Source organism: Sebastes umbrosus, chromosome 16 (genome assembly GCF_015220745.1).
Source record: "Sebastes umbrosus isolate fSebUmb1 chromosome 16, fSebUmb1.pri, whole genome shotgun sequence".
Classification (NCBI taxonomy): domain Eukaryota; kingdom Metazoa; phylum Chordata; class Actinopteri; order Perciformes; family Sebastidae; genus Sebastes; species Sebastes umbrosus.
Genome location: NC_051284.1, coordinates 31,017,089 through 31,031,463, shown reverse-complemented (window position 1 = coordinate 31,031,463; position 14,375 = coordinate 31,017,089). Strand labels below are relative to the sequence as shown.

General features: G+C 41.2%; 1 protein-coding gene across 8 annotated transcripts in view; it reads right to left on the bottom strand.

Moving 5' to 3' along the window:
• LOC119504491 (neuronal PAS domain-containing protein 3) overlaps nt 1-14,375 on the bottom strand; it is a 317,816-nt gene that overhangs the window by 114,837 nt on the left and 188,604 nt on the right. The window lies entirely within an intron of this gene.

Genomic DNA, 14,375 nt, shown 5'->3' with positions numbered 1-14,375 from the left:
AAATGTTAAATTGATGCCATGTGCATTAACTAATTAACTTAATTAACTAGGCTGTCAATCGATTCAAATATTTAATCGCAATTAATCGCAAATTATTAATCTGTTCAAAATGTACCTTAAAGGGAGATTTGTCCAGTATTTAATCCTCTTATCAACATGGGAGTGGACAAATATGCTGCGTTATGTAAATGTATGTATATATTTATTATTGTAAATCAATGAACAACATAAAACAATGACAGATATTGATCCAGAAACCCTCACAGGTACTGCATTTAGCATAAAACAATATGCTCCAATCATAACATGGCAAACTGCAGCCCAACAGGCAACAACAGCTGTCAGTGTGTCAGTGTGCTGACTTGACTATGACTTGCCCCAAACTGCATGTGATTATCATAAAGTGGGCATGTCTGTAAAGGGGAGACTCGTGGGTAGCCCAACACAACCTCTGAAGGATAGACGGCCCGTCGGATGTTTAAGAGGTTAATTAAATATCTCAGGTTACGTGAATGCGTAAAAGAAATTAGCATTATTAAAACTAATTAGTGTTATTATCGCGTTAACTTTGACAGCCCTGATATATACAACTTATGATACAAAGAATAATAATTTACCTTGTTTGGTGTTTCACTAATTTCTCCTATATAATAGCAGTTTTGGGGGGAAACGTTTTCTGGCATGCTGGGGATTGTTTGTTGTTGTAGTACCGCCGTCGGCCACCAGGAGAAGATAGCAGCAATGCTGACTCATCACACTACAGCGCTATTAATACATTACAAATGAACTGCCATGTACAGTATATATAGATATTAGGCTACTACTATACTACTAGTACTACTGTTAGTCCCACAAAACAATAATAACTCACTATGACAGCTACTGTCTGTTTTTGGCCACTAGGGGGACGCTTGTTAACGGATAAAAACTACACATACCATATGCAGATCATAATCACTGCCTGCATGGACACTGTACTATAACTCAGTTATTCATCAAAAGAAATACAAGAATTGTGCTTAAGGGCCCGAAAACAATAAAGATTAAATAAAACATCCCGACACACACACTCTCTCTCTCTCTCTCTCTCTCTAATCACATGCTCGCTCACTCTCTTTAATGTCGTCTTAGTTCCTGATTAACTTAATGATAAAAGATACACTGATAACATCTTCAATATTAGGAAGAGAAAATGTAATTACAATGCTCATTTAATCAATTATCCCCGCAGTTATGGTGCCAACATCACCATCCAGCCGTGTATTTGTTAATCTGTGGTGGTGGGAATGGTTTTTATCATCCGAGAGAGAGAGAGAGAGAGAGAGAGAGAGAGAGAGAGCTCTGGTTTGACTGGGAGGAGGAAAACGGCAGGAAGTCGCTACAAATCATGATTCATCATTGGAAAAATACATGCAAATGATCATTAGTGCTTTACAGTTTAATGGAGTGATTTGTTAATCCTAATTATTTTATTGAGCAGCGTCACTCCTTTAAATATGATCTGTTCTCCTGACAGCAGAGGGACATGTCTCTGTTTATCACCAGAGACAGTGTTGTTCTGTGTCTTCTGGACAAAGTGTCGCCTTTAAACACCCAGATGATCAGATTTAGAGGTTTAAAAGTGGAGCAGCAACTAATAAACAACTTCATATTTTTTATTTTTTGGGTCATTGTGATGAATTATGAGTCGTAAGAAACCAAACTATCAACGTGCTTCGTACAACGGTTCGTACGATATCTTTATAAAAGCGTTTTCCTACGAATGTCCAGCAACACCTGTCAATTTCCGCTCGTTACGTGCATGCAAACTTTTCAAAAATAAACTTCCGTCTTCACGGGAGAAAGAAGAAGAAAGGAACTTTATTAATCCCCGAGCAAAATTCCATTTTTTTCCCTCTGGTAAATACAGGACACAGGGGGTTTGGTGCCTTGCTCAAGGGAACCTCGGCAGTGCCCAAGAGGCAAACTGTCATCTCTCCAGCTACCAGTTCACACTCAGTACTTGGTCTATGTGGGACTTGAACCAGCGACCCTCCGGTTCCCAAGCAAAGTCCCTATGGACTGAGCTACTGCCCCCCATTTGGGAAAAGATTGTGGAAGTGAAATTAGTGGCGTTGTACGGAAGTTACGTAACAAATAATTCAATGTTTGGGTTAAAATATGGAAGTGGCGTAAATTAAGTACGGAAGTTACGTAACAAATAATTCAATGTTTGCGTTAAAATATGGAAGTGCAATAACTTCCATATGACAAGTAAGTCAATGTTTAAAATGTGAAATTGGCATAACATAAGTACGGATGTTACGTGACAAATAAGTCCACATTTGGGTTAAAATACGGAAGTGGCGTTACCTAAGTACAGAAGTTAGGGGACAAATAAGTCCACGTTTGGAAGTGGCGTAACTAAAGTACTTAAGTTACGTGTCAAATTAGTCACCCGTGGGTTTAAAATACGGAAGTGACGTGACTCAGACGGGACGTGAACAGTGGTCTCCTGGGCAACAGTCTGGTGTTTTCTGACCCATCCATCCATCCCGACTCCCTCCCTATGCAACGTTTGTCGCTCTTTACACTTCCTGGTTCACGATTAAATGAATTACATTCGTATTGATTTCTTGGAATAAACACGTTCGTTACTTTCCGTAGGTTTAGCTATAAACTGCGTACGAGAACAACCGGCGACCTGAGATGTTTTAATTTATTCTACTGAAACATGCTCTTCTTTCTCATGATGGGGTTTGATTTGAGGTTCATACAGAGACATACTTCTCTACAGCTGAACAGAGAGAGACGAGGATAGAGAGAACAGAGGGTGGAGGACAAGAACGAGGGTGAGATAGAGCGAAAGAGCATGCAGAGACAGAGAGAGAGAGAGAGAGATTATGATTCCAAAGCAGTGGAGGACATTTGTCTTCATTTGGTGTGACTGCCTTCATGCGTTATTATTAGTGGCTGTCGGAGAGAGAGAGAGAGAGAGAGAGAGAGAGAAGGAAATGAAGTGGGGAGGTTGTAGGAAAAGAGAGAGAGAGAGAGAGAGAGAGAGAAACAACAATGGAGAGTGATGGAAGACAGAGAGAGCTTTGGTTCTCCAGCGATGGGCGGTGAAGGAATCACACACACACACACACACACACACACACACACACACACTCTTGGAGAGGCTGCTGCGTTGGAGGCGGTCCAGGACATGACATCTATTTTAAATATTTGTCCTGCTCACGGGGAGATGAAGGAAGGTCAATGGACTCCCCACACACACACACACACACACACACACACACACACACACACACACACACTAAAGTGCTTCAGCTGGCATTGGGAGGGATTTTTTCAGCCAATTTCTGTAACTGTCAGCTTTCCACCAGGCGAATACTGCATGTGTGTCCTTTAAGAATCAATTAATCCATTCAGCCAGACCAGGTTGAGTGATCTGTTATATTTACAACAGGAGTTTTACTTCTCCAAACTTCTGTTGGAGACAAATATGATGTCATTCTCTGAGTTAAACTCAGCGGGTGGAGAAAAAAGAGCATCAGGTTTTCTGTTTAACGCCGCGGTAACACCAGTACCTACACTGTAAAATAAGCAACTCTAGATTCATGGACCACACAAGCTTAAGCTCTGAAAATGGATCCATAATTCTACAGCTTCATTGAGCAGACGCTTTTGTCCAAAGCGACGTACATCTGAGAGCTTGTACAACACAAGCAAGGATTTAGATAGGACGGAACAACGTGAGGAAGTGCCAACGACAGCTTCAAGTCCGATCGGACACAGGAGCTGACAGGAAGTGCACAGAGGAAACGCACAGGGTGGATAGAAGCAGATTTTTTCGTCGTCCTTATCATCATTATCAACATCAACAACATCCTCATCATCAATATCATCATCAACATCATCAATAGCATCAATGTCATTAGGTGCGGAGTAAAATTCTACATCCATGAGACAGGCATTTCTTTCCTGCTATGGCATGGTGAAACTATGTAAAAAAATATGTAATTATAATTTGCAATAATAATGACGACAATAATAATGAAAACGATGAACGATGAACCCACACAGCGAAATGTAGATGAAAATAAAAAATTAAAAAAAGGTTGGCTAACATACGTTTGAAAGTGGAGCTGTCAAAGTTATCACGATAACACAAATTCATTTTAACGCCAGTCATTTCTTTAACGCAACTTGCAATTTTCAGGTTGTCTCAGTTTTAAAGCTAGAGTGAAGATACTGGTATCAAATTAAACTATAAAACCTGATGAATAAAATCTGTACCAACCATGACATACTAGCTTGTCATAAAGGAGGTTAAATAACGCTCCAAACTTAACGCTAAATTTTGGTCATGGTCAACCACGTGCTTAATGACCTGTAATTTTAAGGCAAACCCTTTGAATGACTAATTATTTCTGTAATTTTACGTGCATTTCTTCATTATCATGAACACGAACAATCTGTAAAATATGAACTCACATTTAATGTAAAATAACATTTAAATCTACACAAATACAATAAATTAGCTATTAATAAACATAATATTAATGTGATCTTAAACTATGGTTAAACTTAAAATCAGTTTTATGGAAAAATGAAAATATTAGGGGGTGTAAGAAAATATCGATACACATGAGTATCGTGATATTATGTTGTCCAATTCTGTATCGATTCTCCAAAACATTACCGATTATTAATTCATTTCTTAAAAATCCAATGGCCCACCATCGGCCCCGGCCGATTTCTGACTTTTTTCGGACAATTTTTGGACAATTTTCTGACTTTTTATCGGACGTTTGTCTGACTTTTTTTTTTTTTTTTTTTACATTTTGGGGACTTTTTTGGACTATTTTCAGAATTTGTATTGTACATTTTTTCGGACATTATTTTGGACACAAACCCCTCACACATTCACATATCTGGAGGTATCATATGAAACCATGTCATACTAGCTTGTAGTGAAGGAGGTTAAATAACGCTCCAAACTTGCGCTAAATTTTGGCGAAGAAAAACTGTCATGTCCGTTTTCAAAGGGGTCCCTTGACCTCTGACCTCCAGATCAGTGAATGTAAATGGGTTCTATGGGTACCCACGAGTCTCCCCTTTACAGACATGCACCCTCCAAAAAAAAAAGATCACAATATATCCAAATATATGGATTGGTTAGCCCGTATCATGATGCGTATCTTCTATTCTTGCCAGCCCTAATTAATAATTAATGAGGTTGGACAACGCCAGGCTAGCCGTTTCCTCCTGCTTCCAGTCTTTATGCTAAGCTAGGCTAACCACTTTGGCCAGAGACTCCAACGTTCCAACGGACCAATGAGATCTTAACTTCCTCCCAGAAACATTGAGACAGATAAAACTGTTTTTTCATGACCTTCTTTCTCTCTTTCTCTCCGTCTCTTTCATCCAGATCTCATTTCCAGTTTAACAAATGAACTCGTATTGACGTTGGGTGTTTTTCTCTCTCTGTGTGCTCCAGTTATGAATCCATAAACCAGCAGCTCTGTCTGTTTACTCCCCATTAATGATTTCTCTGTATACTTCTCTGCAGATAAAGTGCTCCCAGACTGACAATGATTTCCTTTTTTTGTTTTTTTCTAAATCTCATTAAGATGATTCTTCCCCTCTTGTTCCTCGTCTTCATCCCTTTAGGTTTCTTTCTCTGTTGGACGAGCGACTCCCATCCATCCTGATAAACCCTCCTCCTCTCTGGTTCGATCTCCTCCCGCTGCTCTGATGTGATTCTCATTTACTTTTTGTACTTTTCTTCTCCTACAAACACACGGAGTTTGATGCATACAAATGTGAAATCATGTGCACAGACGTGTTCAAATGCACATACACGCACAGAATCACAGGTATACATGCGAGACGTAACATCACAATAAGACACACACAGGTACGACTGCTGCACGGAGGCTGCTCCGCTCTTCTAGCTCGTCTCTCTAACCGGCTGATTTAGTGCCGAGGCACGTACTGGAGTGGAAAACAAACGCCCCCAGCAGCAGCGGCGGCGGAGCGAGAGGTTATGTTTGACACGCCGCTAACTCTCACGGTAAAAATTTAAAGAGACTTGGTTTACAGCGGGCTTCCAACACCCGGAGTATACGAGGTGTTTGTGAGCCTGCGGAGAGTCCGACAGCAGGAGAGCAAACGCTCCCCGCTGCAGTAAACCCCACCCGTCTGGGGTTCCGTGCCGGGCAAAACAAACACTGTTAGAAGCAGGTGGAAGCTCTATCTGATCCACATCTGGAGCATCAGGTATCCATGTTTTTATCTAAAGAAATACTCACACTGTGAAACACACTAAGATGTGATCACAGCTACGTTTCTTTATCTATTTTGGGTTTGAAATTATGACTTTTGTTGCTTTTTTTAAGCTTAAACTGATCAATTAAAATCCAATCAGGGCAAGTAAACACATGCCAATTACAAAATGCTATGATGTCCTAAGACTTTCCAAGGAAGTACAGTGATTTTGAAAGTCTTCACAATTAATCGAATATTAATCACGATCATGATTTTGGCTTCACACAAATGCTCCGCTCATAGAAAACTCAGCTGTATAAATCAAGCGCTTCATAAACTCACAGCTGGAGATGAACCGCCAATCAGTCGTCGGTGTGGAGAAGTTAACTTAATCAGACACGTATTATACTGTAAATCGTTCCCGTGACGCTGCTCAGAGGCATCACAGCCACCGGCTCGTCTGCCGACAGCACGGAGCACATCGTGGTGCATTCAGGCTCTACTCAGTGAAATGAGTATTGGGTGATAGATTATAACGCTGTCATGATGCGTTCAAATGTAGTTTTTGGTGAGAAACTTTAATAAATCCAGTTGTTTGAAGGAGAATAATAGAAAATAGAAAATATATAGAGACTTATGACCTGTTTAACTTCCTAACACTCTAAGCAGCTTATAATACATAATTAAAACTACTAATGCCAAGATTGTTTTAAATCAAAGCAAATATTTAAATAAAAATATTTTATTTCTTAATTATTTGAATTGTGGATAAAGGATAAAATTACGATTTTTTAACGGTTGTAATGAAGCAGCGCTCCGTTTATTTAAATATTTTGTCCCTAAAATCAATGAATCATCGTGATCAATAATCAGGATTATTTATATTTTGGCCATAATCGTGCAGACCTACTGTGTGCATACTTTTTATGATTTTGATTGTTTGTTTTTTTAACATTCTTGAAAATAAAATTCTGCGTCGGTAACGTTAAAAAACATGAATCAATCTAACCGTCTAGACCAGATCAGACTATAAACCAAACTAAAACCAAACTAGGCCAGTCTGTGTGAAACCAGACACACACTCGGAACCAGAACTGTACCACGCACACACACAACACACACACACACACACACACATATATAGGAAACAGATCGGTGATGGGAGTGAAGCCATAACCTTCCCCTCCCTACCCACAATCCCTCTGGGGACTGCCCTCGCCAGCTGCTGCTGCTGCTGCCTCCATGACTGAGAGCCCGACACACACACACACACACACACACACACACACAATGAGAGAGAAACATGGGAAGAATGGATGAGAGAGAAAGAGAGAGAGAGAGAGAGAGAGAGCGGGGTGAATGAGCGCCAGAATCATGGAGGCGTTTCCCGTTTGATTAGAGCAGATTTCTCTGTTGGATTGTAGTGATTATGGAGGGTGACAGAGCCAGGTGACTGAGACATGCCAGCCGTCTCTCACACACACACACACACACACACACACACACACACTAATAAATGTGTTCATGACACTGTAACACAGACACACACACACCTCTGCAGACTTGTTAATGTGAACACGACACACGTGTTTCACATCCAGCCTGCAGCCTCGGTGGGGTTTCTGGGGTTTCTGTGACAGCAGAATGAAAACAAGGAGACATGACGCAACACAAAACCAATCAGAACACAAAGACAACACAAATCAAATGATCTGGAAAACACACGAGGACAATGAGACACAGACCGGCATGTAAATAAATGTTAGAAAGCATAGAACCTAAAATGTCAAATTGCTTTTAAAATGATAGAAGATTGTAGACCAGCAAGTCCGCTGTTCTGAGAGGTTCAATTACTGGTTTTGTGAATGGAGTCTGGTGGCTTTGAGGTTCCCCGTCAGAAAGGGCGCTCTGATGGCGAGGTGAAGTGGTGAAAATATTCTAAATATAGCGTACACTTAAACTGATATTGATTTTATTTTAGGTGTCTAAAATACGTTTTTCTGCTGCTCCCGTCCACCGCCGCTTCACCTCGCCATCAGACAGCCCTTTCTGACGGGGAAATGAAGCCGTTATATCGCTCTCTTCAAAGCCACCAGACTCACTTCACTTTGCTTTTGGCTAACGGCTAAGTAGGCAGTGTTTCCAACACAGATGGACCCGCCTTTTAATTGTCCACATGGAGAAAAGGACTCCACCGAAGTTAAACCAAACTATTTAGGTACATAAAAACAATGGGAGCAGCCGATCACATCCTCGCCTTTAAACGCTCTCCTCTCATTGGCTCCTCTCAAGTCGTGTTTCTGTTATTTTGTCCACCTGATGGAAACCAGAGGAGGCTGCTGCAGCTACTGAACAACAGCTAATCCACAAAAAAAGGAGGGAAAGAGGGGATGAAAAGGATAAAAGAAAAGAAGAGGGAGAAAAGGAAGTGGAGAGGAAACGCCAAAATAAAAGCGTCTTGGAGAGAAACAGAGAGAAGAAAAGAGAAAATCCCCTGTCTTCTTCTCTGTGACAGTAAAACCATTAATCCACATGCTCACAACCTTATAATGAAATTATTCTACAGAATCCGCTTTCACCGCGCACGCACGTGTGTGTGTGTGTGTGTGTGTGCATGTGTGTGCAGATTAATTTGGCGGGGGGTGAGGATTCGCTCTATCCTGCGTCTGGAGAGGAGGGAAGGTTTTTACATCTCAACCCTCCCTGTTCAGCTCAGCGGTAGTAACACAAACACATCAATAAATATGCAGTTACACACAGCAGCAATGTGCACAGTTGCACACACAGCAACGTGCACACTCTCAGTCAGAAACAAACAGACAGAACAAAGCGACAGAAGGACGGAGAAGTAATCTGATGGTCTTTTCATCGTCTCCGTTTGTTCAACTGTCACTTTGGCTTTCTAGTGATCCTCCGTTTCCTCTCATCTCTCTCTCAGAACACACAACACAAGTATTCAGTTCATATTACTCTGTTTCCTACCTCTCTCCTTTCACGGAAGTATGTTCACGTTAAGTTGACTAAATCTGAAAATGCACATGTGAACATGTGAAGATGACATGCCTGGTGTTGCCGTGCTCAGTGGGGCTGTCAATGATTCAAATATTTAATTAATCGCAATTAATCAGACATTTTTTATCGGTTCAAAATGTAACTTAAAGGGAGTCAAGTATTTAATACTCTTATCAACAGTGGACAAATATGCAGCTTCATGCAAAACGTATGTATATATTTATTATTGTAAATCAATTAACCCATTAACATTCACTGATCTGGAGGTCAACGGTCACAGATGACAGTTTTTCCTCACCAACATTTAGCGTAAGTTTGGAGCGTTATTTAACCTCCTTCATGACCAGCTAGTCTGACCTGGTTGGTACCGATGGATTCATCAGGTTTTAAAGTTTCATATGATACCAGATCTTTACTCTAACTTTAGAACTGCTACGACCTAAAAATTGGAAGTTGCGTTAATGTGTTAAAGAAATAAGTGGCGTTAAAAGAAATTTGCGTTGACGCGTTAACTTTGAACGGCCGAATTTTTCAGTTTCTTACTGTTTTTGGAGTTTGGAAAATTACTGATACTATGTCAAATATCAAATATCAAATATGCCATAATTGAAAACAACATTTTTATTATTGACATCTGCTCACTTTGACCTCTTTCATCCTTTCATCCTTTCATCCTTTTATTTCCTCTCCATCCCTCTTCCTCTTCCTGTCCTCTCTGAGCCTGTTGAAATTCAGTCCATCTCTCAAGGTTGTTCCTTCCTCTCTCTCTCTCTCTCTCTCCCTCCCTCTCTCTCTCTCTCTCTCACATCAGCATCACGTCGGCCAGGGAGGGGGTCAAAGTTCACAGCAATCCGCCAGCCTCCGCGGTCCTCCCACCGGACCGCTTGATTGACAGCAATCAGGACTAACCTCCCCTCCTCCTCCTCCCTCCTCCCTCCACCTGTCAAGACAAAGTGGCTGCTCGTGTGTGTGTGTGTGTGTGTGTGTGTGTGTGTGTGTGGACCACTTCCTGTCATTTTTAATTATCCAAATGATATTCAGCTTCAGCACACTACCCCCCCTCAAAAAGCTCCCATAATCCCCCAGTCCACCCTCCCAACAGATGCTGTCAGGAGGGCACCGTCGCGCCGCCATTAGCATAAGAGCGTGTTTGTTTAAAGAGCCCGTCCCGCCTATAAAATCAAACAATTAGAGATGCAGACAAGCCGCGGCCTATTGACTGCATAAATAATAAGACCCGCACTCGTCTTTTTCTCTCCTTTCACCTTCGCTTTTTTTTCTTCTTCTTCTTCGCTCTCTGGACGCTTCGTTTATTGGTTCAGACCTCTTCCCCCCCTCTCTCTCTCTCTTTCCCTCCGTCCGTCCGTCTCTCCGCAGTTATTCCCACAGCTAATGAACCTGCCGGACCTCACAGGAAGTCAGAGAGAGAGAGGGGGGTTGTGGGTAATAATCAGGATGCGAGGCTCGACGCTCACTGCCGTGACCTTTAGTCTCGCCGCCGCCGGGTCACGCCGGGCCTCTGGAGTCATCTGCGCATGCAGGCTGGCGAAGCCCGGCTAGAAACCCACGGTGTGTGTGTGTGTGTGTGTGTGTGTGTGTGTGTGCGTGTGCGTAATGTGTTTGAATATGCAGGTCTTAAAAATTCATCTGAAGGCCGGAGTTCAGCGCTCAGAGAGACAGAGAGAGATACCTGAAATACTGCGTCTGTGTAGTAATTTGACACCAATCTGAGCCCGATTTCACTCATCAGATCTGATATATTCTTTACATACATTATCAACATATTTCATATGTACTTTGATATATTAAATAATATTTTTTAACAGTATTATGCTGCTTTTATCCAACTGTCTGTCTCAGGTGGATTTAAAGGACGATCTATAGTGGGTTTAGTGTTTTAGGTTCTCATATCCAGATAAGATTTAAGACACGTTCATTTATTATATTTGTGTCTCTGTTGGCCAAAACAACGAATCATCTTTGTTTTCTGGGCTACTGTTAGATCAGGTCGGTTCTCCTTCAGTCCAGAAGGAGGTGGTACTGCAGCCTAAGCTGTTTGGTAACCGACAAAAACACCAGAAGAAGAAGAACAACAACAGTATAGCCAGCGAGCTAACGACTATCTATAAACTAACACAAACACACAGATGAATCGTATCTATGATCTAGTGACGACACAACGTCACAGACTACAGAAGCAAATAGACAAAACTCTGGTGGGTTTTTGACAACTGCGGCCATTTTGGACTGAAAATGCTTATTATATTTATAATGTTTTTATTGTTCTACATGGGACATTTCAGTAGAGACATTAATTATGACGATAGAATAGGAATATTTTAGTTTTACTTTTAATTTAATTTTCCAACAAGAAGAAGAAGAGGAAGAAGGAGAAGGAGGAGAAGAAGAAGAAAGAGGAGAAGAAGAAGAAGAAGAAGAAGAAGAAGAAGGAGGAGGAGGAGGAGGAGAAGGAGGAGGAGGAGAAGGAGGAGGAGGAGGATCCCATTCATTGTCTATGTAAGCAGCCGTGCATTCTGGTAGCGCAGCGTTGCATTTGGAGGAACGGACCGTCACATTGGACGCTCCTCATTTACATAAAGCTGAGGTTTCGGCTACTTTATGCAAATCAGGGGCGACTCGCCACCTCTGGAAACTCCCGAGAAACTTTTAAACTGACCGCTGTCGATCTAAAGTAAAGACAGATTCAGCGACTGCAGGACTTCTTTATATTTCGGTGAACTACTTTCATGATATAAGAGAAAAAAAGTTTCCAAACGAGCCGCCGCGTTGGTTCTGGTTTGAAAGCTGGGAGCAGCAGCCTACGAGGGAAAGCGTTCGTCCAATCAGGTGCCTCGTGGCAACCCATCAAGAGTTCAACGCTGGGATGTGAGGCAATCCCTCGCCATAAAAATGGCCTCTGTGGACACGTACCATCACACATGTTGTTGAAATTGATCTTTTTTGAGATCAGATAGCGATCTGATCCACCCGATATTCATCAAGAGGCTCAGTGGCGATGGTGAATCAATACATGATACCGTCGTTAGAAGTAAACAGAAGACTTAAATCTCAGAGCTCCCTTGAACGCATCAGCAGGATTACTTCTTTTAACAGTCCCTGCTGGTAACAACACAATGAAGACGAGTTTCAAGTCTCTAAAGCAGCGAAAACATGCTAAATCAGCAGGTCGAGGAGTCTCTCAGTGACTTCCTCTCTGTCTGTCTTTCACTACTTCCTGTTCATAACCCTCCTCAGTAATATACCCATAATCCACCGGGAGCAGCAGCAGCAGTCCTCTCTCTCTCTCGTCTCCTCGTCTAATTTTTACCTACGGTGACACTCATTGGTTGACAGCTTGATTGACGGGCTGACAGGAAGCGGTGTCGTGTCTGCCGCGCCGCCGCCGCCGCCGCCGCCGCCGCCGCCGCCGCCGCTGTCGTCTTTAATTTCCCCCTCATCGCCGTGACAACACACGGGCACCTTACATCTGTTTTGCCCGACGCGGAGCGAAGCGGCGGGTTAACAGCTGCAGGTGAAGGACTCAAACGCTTCGCTCATATCAAACAGGACACTCGTTGGGTTTCTCTTTACAAGCTGCTGCTGCTGCTTTTCTCTCCTTCATTCATACTCTCATCTTTATGTTTATTCTTATGATTTTATTTAACATGTAAACTGAAGGAGTTTCAGGTGATTTACTTTTGATGTGAAGTTGATTTTATTCTGGCATTTATATTTAATTATTATTATTATTATTATTATTATTATTATTATTATTATTATTATTATTATCCCACTGCTCAGCCTTTTGTATTTACTTATTTGCACTGTGGTTATTTGTTATATATTGCACGTCTTGATGCAAATATTTGTACATATTTCATATATTCTCATTTTCTTATTTTTTAATTTTAGTACTTACATATATTGTGTTTATAATGTACCATTATGTACATAATTTACATGTTACTTACTCTTTTTATTCTATTTTCTTACATTTCTTTATGTTTATATAAGAGCAACTGTAACGCCCCAATTTCCCTGCGGAGCTCAATAATTCTTAATTCTTCAATATTTCTGACTCTTATTCTAATATTTAGGACAAAACTGCCACGTTTACACTGCAGACGGCAGATTTATAGCTTTTTTTGAAGAAACATTTTCACAATTTAAATATTTTCGCGGTCTAAATCCATAAAGAGAGAATGTGAACAATACGCAAAAAGGTATCAAGATCTCTTCTTTATGATGTCATCCCACTGAAGATAAAGTATTCACCTTTAGCTGCGTATTATTACCTGTGTATTAATTCAGATATATTGGGAAATTCAAACAATAAAACCATGCAGATAAAATAGTGTAGTGCACTTTGTAGAGCCATGTTTCTCTCAGCTTTTATCAGAAAATATCACGTTATTTTTAATAAATCCTGTCAGACACGATGCCGACTGATCAGCAGAAAAACTGCATTTCAGTTTATAATCATATTTGTAAAACAGCAGTTTTACTACTTAATGTGTGTGCATGTATGTGTGTGTGTGTGTGTGTGTGTGTTACGGATGACAGCCTCTGAACTACAGAGGAAATATTTACCATAAACCATCTATTAAAGAAGGGCGAGGCACGTCAGCTGACATCACTCTGACTCTGTGTGTGTGTGTACACACTCTTGTATCGTGATGATTTTGTGTGTGTGTGTTCATGCACTTTTTACCATTTATAAGGTCAATTATTACTCTTTGTAATATAACCTTTCATATCATTGCAAAATATTTGCCAGATTGTATATGCACGCATCCAAGAGGAAGCTACGAAAATGGCGGACACAGTGCAGAAAAAATGCAAATATAGCGAGGTGAAACGGCGAGCGGACAAAGCTCGTTCTAAAACGAGAGTGAATCTCGGCTTTCAACCGAGACCGTATACATGTAACGTGTGAAAACTGACTCGTGTTGCTGGACTGCTGTTGAATGCATCCGACAAATCCTTCTGTCTACTTTGGTAGTATTTCTGTGGTATTACTGCTTTAACTTCAGTGAAACATCGAGTACTTCTTCCACCACTGCCGCCTTTACTTTCCAAACATCTCTCCTCACGAACCAAACCATCCC